The 15831-nt window shown below is 53.8% G+C and overlaps 1 long non-coding RNA gene across 2 annotated transcripts; it reads right to left on the bottom strand.

Moving 5' to 3' along the window:
* Positions 1-1670: 1670 nt before the first annotated feature.
* On the bottom strand, positions 1671-15286 carry LOC116184759 (uncharacterized). Of its 2 annotated transcripts, none has more exons than XR_013341249.1 (2): positions 15207-15286; positions 1671-1895 (listed from the first exon to the last, which is right to left on the bottom strand). It is a non-coding gene; the product is annotated as an uncharacterized LOC116184759 (long non-coding RNA). The 2 variants fall into 2 exon arrangements; XR_004149463.2 differs by lacking the exon at positions 15207-15286 and adding an exon at positions 5827-5914.
* Positions 15287-15831: the final 545 nt, after the last annotated feature.

The raw sequence follows: 15831 nt of genomic DNA, 5'->3' as shown, positions 1-15831 counted from the left end.
CCCTGGGGAACCTCCTCCACTTGGCCTCGGCCCATCTCTCCAGGCTGTTCAAATCCTCCTGCAGAGCCTTCCTGCCCTCCAGCACAGCAACACCACACACTGAAGCCAAGACTCCAATTGCACCATACATTGTTTTTTCCATTGAATTCCTTGATTGGAGCAACAATCACCCACAAACCTCCCTGACTGCTCAGGGCCTGCCTGTACTGCCCTGACCCAACCTTCAGAGAAAGGAAATATTGGGTTCCAGCCCTGTTCTCAGCACTGTTTTACTCCTGGTGAGGTGACAGCCAGGACGGTTTTATTGTCTTTGCCTTGGGAATTTAAGATCATGGCTGCTGTTGCCCCTCTTCTGGCTGCCACCTGAATTTTAACAGTACAACTGCAATTGCCTCTTTCAATCAGTGCTACCCATGGTACTTTCATGATGGGGGACTCAGTATTTTTGTAACAGGACTCATTATTAGCAGATTTTTAAATGCTCACAAGTGCCTGAGCACTAAGCTGAGGACAATTAAAGCCACACAGGCTACATTCACAGTGCTCACATTCACAACCCTGTTGCTGGTGTTGTTGAAATAGAATCAATTTATAGAGGCCATCACAGAAGTTGCCTCTAGGGTGTCAAATAAAATTAAAAAAATTACCAGGAGGAGGAAAAAAACAGAACTTATTGACCAATTTAACTGCTTCTTTTGAGCAGCAGAAAATGGAGATGACACCAAACTGAGTGTGAGTGTGGATCTGTCAGAGGGCAGGAGGGCTCCGCAGAGAGACCTGGACAGGCTGGATCCAAGGCATGAATCCAACAAGGTGAGGTTTAACAAGTTAAAATTCTGTGTCCGGCACTTTGGCCACAGCAACCACTGCAGTACTACAGGCTGGGGACAGAGTGGCTGGACAGCAGCCAGGCAGAAAGGGACCTGCAGGGACTGAGGGACAGCAGGCTGGACATGAACTAGCCTTGTGCCCAGGGGGCCAAGAAGGCCAATGGCTCCTGGCCTGGATCAGGAATGGTGTGGCCAGCAGGAGCAGGGCTGTGATTCTTCCCCTGTGCTGGGCACTGCTTGGGCAGCACCTTGAGTGTTGCGTCCAGTCCTGAGCCCCCAGTTTAGGAAGGATCTTGAGATGCTGGAACACGGCCAGAGAAGGGCAGCAAGGCTGCTGAAGGGTCTGGAACACAAGTCCTGTGAGAAGCAGCTGAGGGAGCTGGGGGTGTTTATCCTGGAGAAGAGCAGGCTCAGGGGAGACCTCATCACTATCTGCAAGTCCCTGACAGAATGAGGCAGCCAGGTGGGGTGGGGCTCTGCTCCCAGGGAACAGTGACGGGACAGGAGAACACCACCTGGAGCTGCACTGGAGAGGTTCAGGCTGGACATTAGGAAGTTATTAAGAGGAAGTGTGATTGGAAATTGGGATGGGCTGCACAGGGAGGTGGTAGAGTCACTGTCCCTGGAGCTGTTTAAAACTGGATGCAGCACTCAGTGCCGTGGTCAGGGTGACAGGGTGGTGTTGGGTTATAGGCTGGACTTGATCTCAGGGGTCTTTTCCAAGCTGGTTAATTGTGATTCTGTGATCCCAGCCTGTGTGGCCCCAGTTTTAGGGAAAACACTCCTCCAATTCCTATAAACACCCCCAAATCCTCCCAAGCCCTACATTTTCTCCCCAGATGAGAGTAAAATCAATTTCTTTATTTTTATGACAATTTTATGTGTTTGTAGGGGATAAAAATGGATGAAATAAAATCAAACTCAAAAAAAAAGGAGTTACTTGTCAGCATCATGAGAGTATCTGTAGGGTTGGGTTCAGTGGAGGGAAAAGCCTTTGTTGGAGGGGTTTCCACCCCAAATCTTGGTCTTTGCCCCAGTCCATCACCATTTGCCTTTGGAAGACACCTGTGGGTCATAAAGAATCAGAATAATGAAACCACTGAGGTAGGAAAATACCTCCAAGACCATCCAATGTTGCTTGATGCCACAGGAAAAAAGGATTGGATGGAAGAGCTGAGACTTTTAGGGTTGAAAGTCAACAAATCCACTCTTCCCGATGAATTCCTGATATCGTTCTGAGCCCTGATGGATGTCCCTGTCCCTCCCTTCCTTCACCCAGATGCCCAGAGGGAATCAGGAGGATGTGGAGACCACCAGACATGTGTCTTCTCAAAAGAGTTCACCTAAAATAGGGGTAATCAGGGCTCTGCACAACAGGGATCACTGGGGATCAGCCAACGCAAATCCTCCCATGGGGAATGGAGTTGGAGCAGCGCAAGAAGCTCTTCCTTCACTTGCAGCACTTGCAGGGTTTCCCTTACAGGTGGGTCCATTTGTGTGAAGCCAAGGCAGAGCTCTGATAGAAGCCATTCCCACATTCAGGACGCTCATAGGGCCTCTCTCCGGTGTGGATGTGCCAGTGGATGGTGAGGGTGGAGTTGTGGTTGAAGCCATTCCTGCAGTCAGGGCAGTGGAAGGGCCTCTACTCCATGTGCGTTTGCTGATGCATGAGGAGATTTTACCTGTTCTTAAACCCCTTCCCACATCTGGGACACTTGTAGGGCCATTCCTCACTGTGGGTCTTCTAGTGGTCGATCAGGCTGGATCTGTGGCAGAAGCTCTTCCCACCCTTGAAGCACTTGTAAGGCTGTTCCCCTGAGTGTATCTTCTGGTGCTGGACTAGGACTGAGCTCAGGCTGAAGCTCTTCCCACATTCCCCAGACTCTAGGGCCATTCCCCTGTGTGCTGGCACATGTGGGGGATGAGCTAGGAGCTGCAGTTGAAGCTCTTCCCACATTCCAAGCACTTGTAGGGCCATTCCCCCATGTGTACTTGGTGGATGGGAGGTGTGGCTGAAGCTCTTCCCACATTCCAAGTACATGTAGGGTTTCTCCCTGGTGTGAAGCTGCTCATGGACCACCAGAGTGGATTTCTGGATGAAGCAGTGGGGAGATCTTTGCTACTTAGAGCACACTGGGCTGGTTTTGGAGCCCCTCCTTGTGGGGCATCCCTTTGGCATTTCCTCCCTGTTGGATTCCTGCCCCTTGGAGCTGCTCAAAATGGCTTCTTCCACAAAGTTCTGCTGTGGAGATTTTTCCACCCTGGTCTCTGTCTGCAGCTCAGTGCTGGGGGCATGAAGGACAAAGGGAGGAAGGAAGAAGGAAAAGGCAAAAGGAGAGGAAGGAACAAGAACAAAAAAGGGAGAGGAAGGAAGGAAGGAAGGAAGGAAGGAAGGAAGGAAGGAAGGAAGGAAGGAAGGAAGGAAGGAAGGAAGGAAGGAAGGAAGGAAGGAAGGAAGGAAGGAAGGAAGGAGGGAGGGGAAGAAGAAAGGAAAATGAGCAAGGAGAGGAAGGACAAGGAGAAGATGGGATTTGACTCCATGCCAGAGGGAAGGGGATCCCCCCAGTCCATCCCTGGCAGAACAGCACTGGCAGAGAGGTTGTCCTACAGCTGGGGGCCATACTGGGCTGGGAGATGGAGCAGGAGAGAGGGGAAAAGGGGCAGTGACTTCCTCTTCAGCTGCCTGGGTGTCTGGAGCATCTTCCTCACTGCCTCCTCCTCCTCCATTTGGCCAAGCCTTGGGAATAAGAAGTCTGGTTTTGAAGGAAAAACAAGGGGTGAGCACATTGGCCTGGAGGTTCCTCCTGCCTGAGTCCATCTCTAGAAGTCCATCTCTAGAAGATATCTCGTGTCCACAAAAACCTCCAAAACATCAAGACTCAGAGGAAAAAACCCCTCCCTGGGGTTTCCCCTTGTGGATGCTTCGGGTCCTGCCTATGTACGGGAGGAGGTTCCTCCTCTGCAGAATCTCTGCCTGCTCCAAGTTTCCCAGGGATCCCCCCACGCTGGGGTTCTGGGAGTCCCACTTCTCTGGGCTGATGAGAGTCCCAGGGGTCCACCCCTCTCTGGGGTTGCACTAAGGGATGCCGAGGGTTTTGGGGTCCCAGGGGTCCCTCCTCCTCTGACTCTCTGCTCCGAGGTGACGGGAGTCTAGGGGGTTCCCTCTCTCTGGGATTCCCACTTTGGTGTCCCAGGGTGTCCCCCACTCCAGGCTCATCCCTTCTCTGGGCTGCTCCTTCTTCAGGCTCCCTTCACGCCCGGCTGTCGGGGTCCCCCCTCCCCAGGCCCCCATTTCAGGGTAGGGACTCCACTCCCCTTTCTGCTGCCGGCACGTGGTTCCAGGGACCTCCATCCCCCACCCACCCGGCAGCCGCACCGCGACATCCCCAAAAAAAACACCTCCCAGGATCCCCGCAGTATCCACCCAAAGGGGATTTCGTGTCAGCTTTGGACTCCTACAAGATCCAAACATCGCTCCGCCCGCCCCGTCCCGAATAAAAAGAAACAGAGACCCCCAAAAGATACTTCGGGTGAGCTCCAAATATCCCTCCCTCCTTAAAAAAAAACCCTGCCGGGACCGCCCAAGATATTCGGAGCGAGGTCGCCCTCCCCGGTCCCCTGCGGGATGCAGGGGGCGATGCTCCCAGCGCGAAGGAGCCGCAGATCCAGCGAGCGAAGGACGCACGTGGAGCCTCCTCCGGCCGCTCCTCTTCCTGCTCCTGCTCCTCCTCTACCCCTCCTCTTCCTCCCGCTCCTCCTCCTCCTCCTCCATCCTTCGGCTGCAGGCGAGGAGCTCTCGGGTGAGCGGGGCTTGGACGGGACCCGGTGGAAAGGGGTGGGAGAGGGGGATAGGGGGAGGTGGGACAGGGGGAAGGGGTTCTCAGTGAAAGGCTCCCAGTTAACTTCAGGACTCCAATTCCCCTCCCTATCCTCCCAGCCCCTGCCGGTGTGTGGGGGCCGGGCCGTGCCCCAGTGCCGGCTCAGGGGTGCTCCACCTGGCAGCTGCAGGTGACCCCATGCTGGGGGGGTTTCCAGCAGCACCAGGAGCTGGTGGGTCCAGTCCCCCCACGTCGGTGGCCACAACTGAGAGCTTCTGCTGGCCCTGGAACCACCTCAGCTGGGTGTGGAAAGGGTAGAACAGAAAGGGCAGCCGGGGCCGAGCTGGAAGCTCGAGGGCCCCAGCGACACGGACTCGCTGGGATGGGCAGAGGGCTTGGGGACTCCCAGCAGTGCGAATCTGCGAGGACCCCCACCCCAAGCCGCAGGAAATTGCTCAATGGAACGAGTGCTGCTAGACAGGGAACCATGCTTCTTCAATCTCAATCGCACCTTTCCCTCCCCTCTCCCCCTGTTTCTTGTTCCCCAAATCTACAGATCCAACACAATTTGGACTTTCCAGCACCCTGCCCCACTCTTTGGAGGTCCCAGCCCCCTCTATTCCCCCATTCTCTTGCCCTTTCCCAACCATCCCATAAATCCCCAACCCCCTCTTCCGTGCTTGGGTTTGGGGGTTCCAGACCACTCCTGCTCAGTCACACATCCTCTTTCTCTCAATTCACATCCCTCCTGGCTGCTTTCTCCTGGGAGGAATCCCTGAGTTTTGGGACTTTTGGGATGTAGCTTAGGAGGGGGACAGCTGTGTCAGGCTTTCCCCTCCCTGTTGTAGCCCCTCAGCTGTCCCCGACACCCTGGGGGTGCTGGGATTTCCCTCCTAGGGACAAGGACGTTCATCCCCTTCCAGGGGCCCAGTGCCCAGCTCGGGCTCCAGGTCAGGGGTCCTTGAGCAGCTGCCCCAGAACCTCCGCCAGGGTCTCCCAGTGCAGCCGGAGCCGCTTGGCCTGGGCTCCCCAAAGGCCTCAGCAGGATCCAAGTCCTGCCCAGGAACCCTCAACTCCCTCAAACCCAGCATCCCCCTCATCCCCTGCAAGTTCCTCCCATGGCACCGGCCATGGCTGTGTCCCCACTTGTCACTGCCCATGTCCCACCATGTCCTCACCCATGGCTGTCTCCCCGCCATGTTTCCATCCCTGTCATTGTCCCCACATCTCCATTCATGCCCATGTCCCATTCTAGACAGATGAGATTTGCTGTAAAACATAAGAGGAGAAACAGCAATCATTTAATCTGTGGTCTGCTAGGGAACCACAAAACCGTGTCCTATTCCCATCCTTTCCAAGTTTGGCTGGAACATGAGCTGCTTTCTTATTTCCTTTCTTATCTGTTTCACCACTTTTCCTTTATAATCTCTTTGCAAGCAACAGTTTCAGCCATTTAATTTTCCACAAACTCCTCCTTTTTCTGCTATAAGATAATCTGATCCCATCCCATGGTGAAATGTTGTGTTCCTCATTTCAGTGGATTGGTCAGCAGGAAGGTCAGGAGCTGGAGCTGTCTGGTTGGTTCTTATTAGGAGAACAGCTTGTCATCTAATGATGCCTTTGAAATGATAAATGGGTTCTCTGTCTCCTGATATGAGTTCCTTAGGGTTCCCAGGGGCTGGTCCATGGTGTTGTAGGATTTTTTCTGGTGGCCATTCATCTTTTCCCCATTTCTGGGTGCTGCCTCCAGCCAGGGCTGCATCACTTGACTGCTTTTCTCTAATTAAATAATCAAATGTTTGGATTCCAACTGATTTCTCTGTACTTTTGGTAGAAAAAAAACTCCAGTGCTCTAATACACCCTGTATAACATAGACAGTGACAGCACATGTTGGAGTGGACAGAGGGATGATTCCCCCCCACTTATTTTAGTTTTTATGACATTCTTTATTTGCTGTTTCCCTCTGCAGCTTCAGCCATTTCTGTTGCAGAGTCAGATATGCTCACCATGGGCTCTGCCTTTAGCAGTGCAAATTCCATCTGTGCAAGCAGGCAGAGCATGGGGTGAGGGGCAGAGGGAATCAGCCAATTCCTGCCTCAGGCAAGAGACCGAGGAACATTGTTCCCACTTTGCCCCAGCAGTTTAATTTGCATTTCTAAAGCTCCTCTGCTGGCTGCCTGGAAGGAATCTTCTTTTCCTGGGAAGCCATTCTGTGATTCATGTGTGGCCAAAAGCTACTTTTAACAATACAATATTAACTGTTTACCAGTTTAAAGGTCATCTTTAAAGCTCTTCTGGTTTTTAAAAATGAAGCCTAAAGGTGAATTCTGCAGACAATGAGGCCGCTCTGGCCACGGGTGAAACATTTTAGCAGAAGAATTCCTTTGGCATGGCCCTGTTTAATATCCACATACAATTCAAATTCTTTTTTCCTGTCTAGGAGGGCCAGGTCAGCAGCCGCAGTTAAACTTCATTTTAACACTTGAAAATTCTGTTTTCCTCGTGTCCAGCCATCCATTTTCTTGACTGGCAGGTTAGGAGTGCTGTAGGGAGACATCCCTGGCTCCAAGGGCCCTGCCTTTAACAGGGACTCAATACCAGGCTGTGAGCCCTTCCTTCCCTCCCCTGGAACAGGGTGTTGCTTTTAGACACCACTTGTCCTGGTTGCTTCAAAGTAATTTGGAGAGGCTCCACATCAAATTTTCCCTCTTTTCCTGCGGCTGCCCACACCTCTGTGTTCACTTCGGCACTGGCTTTGCCACTTATCTGAGTCAAAGGTACAGCATTAGCCTCTGCTTTACCTTTTAGAATATAAATCTGTATTTCCACATTCGCCATCAAATCCCTTCCCAGGTAAATAATGATCACAATCAGGAGGAAGTAGAAATCCATGCATTTCAATTCTGTCTCCCACATCTACTAATAGTGGTTGAAGAATACTCACCTGCTCATTTTTCCCCCTTAGCTCCTGAATGATCAAACAACTTCTTGACAATCTTCCCCCCTTACATCTGAGATTCAAAGGAGATTGAGAGGCCCCTGCGTCCATCAGGAGAGGCCTCTTGATTCAGAGCCACCCTGAATGTTCTCAAGGGCTCCATTGTGGTGCCCCGGTGGGATGGGAGCTGTGACAGCCCTGCCAATCCATGTCCATGCAGGGGTGGACTTGCTCCTGCTGAGGGTGCTGCTGTCTGTGCTTGCAGTGTCCTTGTGGGCTGCAGCTGGAGCCCTGACTCCTTCCCAGGGGCTGTTTGGGTGGGCTCTGCCCTGGCCAGGAGGGCAATGCCTCTGCCAGGTGCTTGTGGCCGACCCCGTCATGCCCTGGGTGCTGGGGCCCCCTTGGGCCCTGGGGTTGATCCCTCAGGGCTGTGGGAACTCTGCCATGGCCTTTGCCTTCAGCTTGGCCTTTTGCTCATCCCTTCTTGCCTTCAGCTGCTGTGCCTTTGTGCCCAAGTGCTGCAGGGCCTTCTTGTGCCACTCCTGCAGCCCCGGTCACTGCCTGTGGGTGCTCATCCTCTGAGAGCTGCTGAGCTTTCTGCAAAACCTTTCCTTTCTGCAGGGACCCAAAGCAAATCCTGAACAGCAAATCCTGATCCTTCCATGTGCACTCTGCATTTCCCAGCTGTTCCTTTGTGTTCCCCCCTGTGCTCAGGGTCCCTGCCCAGCCCGTGTGGCAGAGCCGGTGCCTGTCCTGCCGCAGTGTCCAAAGGCGGCCCCCCCGGCGGGCAGGGCCGGCAGCTCCCCGGGGCCGGGCAGCGGCCGGGGCGTCCCGCAGCCTCCTGGGGGCCGGGGGCCACTGCCGGCCCTGCCCGGGGCTGGTGGGGTCAGGCAGCGCCCGGCGCTGAGCCCCGGCTGCCCCACAGCCCCGGCCCGGCCCCGCAGCTCCCCACAGGCCCCAGCCCGTGCTCCCGGTGCCGCACCTCTGCGCCCGGTGCTGCTGCTGCCACCGCAGAGAAACCCCTGGCGTCCTGACCTCCTGCTTTTCCTGTCTGGGAAACCGGGCCTAGAAAGGACCTGCAGCTGACTTATTTTGAGTATAAGACGGAGGAAGGTGCTGTAAAGAATCTCAATCCTTTGTATTTTTATCTTCCTTCTCTTTTACATCTTTTTTTTTCTTCTCATACAGGTTCCTCTGCTGCTTCTTGCCTTAATCATATTGCTGCACGCTCCCCTTCACCCAGGCCCTTCCCACCACACCAACACCATCCATCCCCTGTTCTCGAAATCCCTTCTCCACTTCCCTTATTGCCTCCCTGGGTGTCCATGTCCTTAATTATCTCTGGGGGAATGTGCAAACTGCCTCAACATTCTCCCCTTTTGTAAACAATACTATATTCATGTCTCTGTTAAATCTTTGTTCTTCACACAGTTCTGGAATTTACCTGGACTTTAGCTGAGCAGCATTTCCTGTTGATTAATAACATTTTCTGACACTGATGGTTTCTCCTGTCACTTCCTTATCTACAAACTCCTTGCCCTATCTTGGAGGATATTCACACCACCTCTTTGTACAGACACTTCCATCTTACTCCTTTCAACATGACAGGAAAGAGGGGGAGAAGCCATAAAAGGGCATTTAGGACACCTAGATGGAGTGAGAGAGGGGACTGGGTCACCCCCAAATTGAGCCGTAGGGGAGCTGGGATTTAGAGACAATGATGGAAAAGGGATGGGAGAGGTGGATAACGGGAGGAGGGACAACAGGAAAGAGGTTCTCATGGTGGTCCCTTTGTGTCCCCATCATTCAATCCCTGAAGCAATTCCCCATTGCTGTGGGAGGGGATGGATCCGCACTGGGGGGATCCCCAAACGACCTTGTGGGGCTGTTCCCCACACCCAGCAGCTGATGCTGTGGCAGCCATGGGGCAGAAGGGGGTGGGAAAGGGGCATCCAGTGTGGTCAAGGAGGAGGTGGGGCAGGAAGAGCAGCAGAAGGAGAAGCACAAGTTTCCATCCTACTGGTGTAGCAGGGAGTCTTCCAGAGGAGTTCCTCTAGGGAGAATGTTTAGAGTTTTCAGATTCCAGAATAGAGACCCAAATACCTTTGTGGTCCTTGGGAGTGTTTGGTTTTTGGGGGCATATTTGGATCTTGCAGGACCCCAAGGCTGAGTCTTAAATCACCCTTTGGGGGATATTTGGGGGTCCTCATGGCAATCACCAGGTACTGGTAGGGGGAGGACATCAGTCTTGGGGACTCCTCCAGAAGAGCAGTGGAGTGGAACCCCCAGATCCCTAGAATGGGAAAAAGTCAGAGGGGTGATTCTAGAATTGTGTGAGATCTGGCAGCCTGAAGTGGGGAGGGAAGAGCCTGGAGTGTGGGGACCCCTGGAATCCTGGAGCAGAGAGTCAGGAACCACTGGGAAAACCCATGGTCATCTGTAAGCAAAACCCCCATGGTCATCTGTAAGCAAGACCCCAGAGAGGGGAAACCCCAGGAGCCACGGGACCCCTATCAGCTCAAGGAATGGAAACGACCAAACCTCAGACTGGAGAGACAAGAGAGGTGGATCTCCTATGAGGGTTATTTTGGGAGCTGAATCTTGGTGCTTCACAGATTTTTTGTTTGGACTCCTGAAGACTTCCAGCGATGTACTTCTGCAGGAGGAACCCCCAGCCCAAGGCTCTCACCCCTTGTTTTTTCCCCAAACCAGGATTTGTCATTGCCAAGCCTTGGGTGGATGGAGGAAAAGGCCCAGAGGTTCCTCACAAGGAGGGTCTGCAAAGCCTGCCGAGGGAGCTGTGGGAAGGAGGGACATGCCCTGTGCCAGGAAGGCGGCGAGAGATCCAGCCAGAGCTCGGAGCTGGTGAAGGAGAAGCCTAAGGCTGGCGAGAAGCCACACAAGTGCTTGGAATGTGGGAAGGGCTTCAGGTACAGCTCCCATCTGAGGGAGCACCAGGTGATCCACATGGGGGAAAAGCCCTACAAGTGTGGGGAATGTGGGAAGGGCTTCAGCAAGAGCTTCAACCTCATCAGCCACAGCAGGATGCACACTGGGGAACGGCCCCACACCTGCTTGGAATGTGGGAAGAGCTTCAGGCGGAGCTCCAGCCTGAGGGAACACCAGATGCTGCACACCGGGGAGAGGCCCTACGAGTGTCCCCAGTGTGGGAAGCGGTTTCTGAGGTCATCCCGTCTCCTCCTGCACCAGCGCATTCACATCGAGGAGAGGCCCTTCCGCTGCCCCGGCTGCGGGAAGGGCTTCAAGCACAACTCAAGCCTCCTCCTGAACTGGCGCCTCCACACTGGGGAGAGGCCCTACGAGTGCTCCGAATGCAGGAAGAGCTTCGTGCGCTGCTCCAGCTCCACCCACCAAGGAGAATCCACGTTGGATGATCCTCAGCAACCCCTTGGGAAGAGCCCTGGTGATCCCTGTTCTGGGTGATCCCTGTCGGATATGTGGAAGGTGTTGGAGGGATTTCTTTCCCTTCTCCTTGTCCTGCTGTGATTTGGTTGGTAATAAATCCACTCCCTGTGCCCAGGCTGGGTCTATTATACCCATGCCAATGCTCAGGGCAGGATCTCTCCCATTCCTTCTCAGCTCCTGGGCCTTTTCATTTATTTCCTCTCCAGTTGCAGAGGGCAGGGATGGAGCAGTTTTGGTGCCTACTTGCATCCAGGAAGACCAGCCCAGCCTCGGGAGGTCTGAGGATCTTGTGGGGCTCCCCCATTTGTGGGACATTCTTGCTGGAGGAGGTTGTCCCCCCTTGCTTCAGCCCCAGCCCTCAGGCAGGGCTCAGCCAAGCAGAGAACATCCTCACCTGGGGCCTCATTTCTGGGTGCAGCTGAGTCCCTGAACACCTCCATCCCATTCTGGGGTGCATCTGAGTTCTTGGATATCTGGGACCCCATTTTTTGGGATGTATTTGGTTTGCACAGACTGGTTGTGGTAGTGGGGTGGGCTCTGAGATAAGCTGCTGGAAGCATCCTGAGTGTCCAGCAGAGCCAATCCCTGGTGGTTCTAAAGATGGAGGTGCTGGATGCAGAGATCCCCAGGGTGCAGAGATTGCCCCCACAGCCCCTGGAGCAGCCCCCTGGCACAGGGGGATGCCTGAGAGGAGGCTGTGACCTCATGGAGCCCCATGGCCAGAGGGGCTCCCCCTGGAGCCAGCTGTCCTGGCAGGATTGACCCTGTGGCAGAGTGACCCCTGGGGCTGCAGCAGTGTGAGGAGGCTGCTGGCCGTGGGATGGGTTCACAGATCATAGCAGTGCCACCACAGTCCCTCCCAGTGTCCACAAACTCCCTCCCAGTCCTTCTCATTTCACTCTGAGACCTCCATCCTCTCTCCCAGTGCCCCCCATTCCATTCTGCTCGCTCTCAGTGCTCCCGCAGTCCTCGCAGTGCACTCCGAGTCCCTCTCAATGCCACACCAGCCCTCTCCTGTCTCTCCCAGTGCCCTCCCCCACTGATCCCAGTGTGTCCCCACTCTCTCCTAGTGCTCCCCAGTGTGTCCATCTCACTGGAACCCTCGAGCTCCTAGCTTGGTCCCAGCTGCCTACTCTGGTCCGTGGTGGATTTCTACCCTGGCCACACCCAGCTGAAGTGGTTCCAGGGCCAGCAGGAGCTCTCTGTGGTGGCCACCAATGTGGTCCCCAACGGGGACTGGACCCATCAGCTCCTGGTGCTGCTGGAAACCCCCCCCACTCCCAGGGCAGGGTCACCTACACTTGTCAGGTGGAGCATGTCAGCCTGGAGCACCCCTGAGTCAGCACTGGGGCACAGCCCGGCCCTCACAGCACCAGGGACAGGGGGGAGGCACTGGGGGGACTGGGAGGGGGATTGGGTTCTGCTGGTAGTAACTGAGATATTTGAGATAGCCTGGCTTAAACTGGGAGAGGGGCTGGGGGGTGTGGAAGGGCTGAGAAGGAGGTTAAAGGATGTTGGGGAGGATGGGATGGGGTTCTGGGTGTCCTGATGAGAATTGGAGGGAATTTGGAGGTGCTGGGTGTAACTGGGAGGGATTTGAGTAAGCCTGGGGGGACTGGAATGAGATATGGGATGCAAAAGTGGGTGTTGGAATGAGGGTATTTATGCAGGGAAGGGACTGGGAGGGGTCTTGGTGAGTCCTTGTGGGGCTGGAAAGGGACTAGGAGAGGGTTTGGGGGTTTTGGGACGGAGACAGGCAACTGGGAGGGTGCCTGGAGGGGCTTGGGGTGTCTGTGAGAGGTTTTGGGGGGTCCTGACCCCTGCGGACCCCCCAGATATTCTGCTGGGATCATACTGGGGTGTAACGATCCACTCATGCGGGGTGTCGTGATGGTTCATTAATCCATCCCAAAAGTGCAAAAAGGCAAACAGCAAGGGACCATCAGTTTAATCATAACAAATGCACCTTTGTTGTGGTACCAACAGCAAATGCGATAGAGGGGACAGAAAGGAAATAAAGGATAGAAAGAAAAAGAGGGAAAAGGGGAATAGCTACCATCATCTGAGACAAGACCCTCAATGGTCCAGCCACATGGATTCGCCATTCTGCATGGGAATTAACCAAAGTCATCCCAAAAATGTTACAGTTTATATAGTCTTTAGCCAAAGCCAGTGACATCTGGCCAGAAGGTTGGGAAGACTGATGGGCCATTGTGAAGAGACCCCTTGGTCTGTGAAGCAGGTGCAGGCATGAGGGACAAGCCACCGCTTGTCACAACCGGCTCAAATGCAGTGTTCTGTAGAAATACAGCGAGTGCACCTGCAAACAGTCACTTGGCAAGTGTCCACATCCACCTCAGCCAAGCCAGAACTCCTGTCGGGGGTCTTCAGGGTCTTTGCGACAATTGTGAGGCAAGTGAAGGAAACTTTGGATTGTCTCTTACATGGGGGTAACAGGGATTAAACCTGACTGGGAGTCAGTCCCCTAATACTGGGAGTGTCTGGAAGTTACTGGGATCATACTGGGTGAGACTGGACTCACTGGGATCATGCTTGGAGCAACTGGGACCATGATGTGGGCAAATGACATCCTAGAAGGAGTGACTGGGAGTGACTGGGTTCATACTGGAAGTTACTGGGGCCATACTGGACTCCTGGGAATGACTGAGAGTGGAAGGAACCATACAGGGCATGACTGGGAGAAACTGGAACCATGTTGGGGGTAACTGGGATCTTATTGGGAGTGACTGGGAACATAAAAGCTTGAATGGAGTTTCTATCCTGTGACATTCCTGGGGAGCAGCGGCAGCTCTGCACCCCCAGCCTGGGGAGTGGGAGCAGGGGAACTGCTGGCAGCACCTTCAGAACACAGCCAAGAGCTGCGGGGCTCCTCCCCCGCTTAATTTTCTCTCCCTAATTCAAATCATCCCCTCCCATTCAAATACCCTCCATTCACATTTTCTCCCTACAATAAACATTTCCTTGCCCCAGTTAAACTTTTCTCCCCAGTTAGACTCTGAGTCTACCCCCACCCCTGGCTTCTCCCAGCAGGACTCGTCCAGGACCTTCTGGAAACAGGAGAGGAAAGAGTTAGAAAATTAATCATTATTTTTTTGGTTTTTGGAGGACTTTCCTGTGGCTTTCCTGCAGAAAGCCCTTACTTTCCGGGCGATAGCTGAGGGATCCTCTCAAGCTCCATTCCCTTTCCCTTTTTCCAGCTCTTTTCCTCAGCTGACCCAAACCTGCATATTTTGGGGGGTGGGAGGGGTCACTCTGCTCGGGAGTGTCAGAGGTGCCCATGCAGTTCTCTCTGGCTTCTTGGAGCATTTGGAATCTCCAGCTCTCAGCCAGTGCTATCCATGGAATTCAATCCCCCTTGTAGGGTTTTCCCCCAGACTGGCTTTATTTCCAGAGGGTTTTGTGGCTTCCCTTTGAGCCAGGGCCTGATGGCACCAGAGTGGCTGTGGGTGAGGGGATAGAGAATAAACACGGGATTATAGAAAAAAAAAAAAGTTAAATATGTCTCAGAAATAAAAATAAAAACAAACACACAAACAAACCAAAACTGTGAAAAAATAAAAAGTAATGGCAGAGCTTTTTCTGCTGGGACTTAGGGTTTCTTGTCCACGTTTCAAGCTGGTTCTGAGCCAGAAACCAGTGGCTGGGAGAGACATTGCTGCTGAAGGACCTCATATTGCCAAAAGTAAAGTACGGAGTATCAAGCAACACCTTTCAAGGTCACAGCTCAGCTCCACACCCAGTCGGTCCCTGCCCCACCATCGGGAGTCCCTCCCCACCCTCGGCTCAGGTTTGTGCCCCCGCCACCCCCTGGGTCTCTGAAGGAGTCACAGCGAGGCACGGGCGAGGTGCGAGTGCAAGAAAAGGTAAAGAATAAAATAAAATTTAAAAATGCAACTCTGCACCGAGCGCTCTCGGCCGCCCCGTATGACTGAAGGAGCTGCAGAACCTGTGGAGCCCAGGAACCCTGGAAAATCGCTCCCATCCACTGAAAAACCCTTTTCAGAAAGATTTTTTGCCGTGACGCTCCCGGCGAGCAGCAGCACCTCAGCGTCACCGGCCGGGTTTTGCAGCAGCGGAGGAACCGCTGGGGCCAGTCTGGGACAGAGCAGAGGGTTTGGGGTCTCCCGGAGCAGATCGGAGCTGGGCAGGAAAGCGCGACCGAAGATTATCACCATGGAGCTCTGCCTGCGGATCCTGTCAGCTGTTAGGGGCCAGGTCCCGAGCCGAGGAGGATCAACATTTACATCTCTTTAGATCAGGAGGGCACAGTCTCCAATTGATTCGCCCGGGGCACTCGGAAGTCACTGTTGAGACAATGGTAACACACAGAAGAACACCATGCATTTGAGATGGCTTCGCTCTGTTTATTTTAGCAGCAGGCTGTCTTTTATACCTTCTCGCAAAGTTTATACCTATTCATTGTATACAATAAATTAATATCATGTTCATTGGTGCAAGGTGGTCTCCACAACTGTTTTCCGCCAACATCCAACTCCTGCAAGGTCGCCCCTCCCACCCCGTTTATCTTTTCTTCTCCTCCATTTCCACGACAATGACCTTGGTAGAACTCCTTTCAGGGGCAAAGGCGACTCTTACCAGCTTCTCCAACTATCTTTTTTTGTCTCAACGAGAAGCTGTGAGCCCCTTCCACGCTCAGACCCTTCAAACTGCTCACTGACCCCATGCGGGTCAATGTCTTCTCATTCCCGCAGAGTGCCCCACCAGGTCCGGCCGGGCCCCTCTGTAAATCCCGCTCCCCACTTTGTCTTGCACTGCTGCAATGGGTTCCTCCTGCCT

This window comes from Lonchura striata, chromosome 29 (assembly GCF_046129695.1).
Source record: "Lonchura striata isolate bLonStr1 chromosome 29, bLonStr1.mat, whole genome shotgun sequence".
NCBI lineage: Eukaryota > Metazoa > Chordata > Aves > Passeriformes > Estrildidae > Lonchura > Lonchura striata.
The sequence above is the reverse complement of the archived record's forward strand: the minus strand, read 5'-3'. Positions and strand labels throughout refer to the sequence as shown.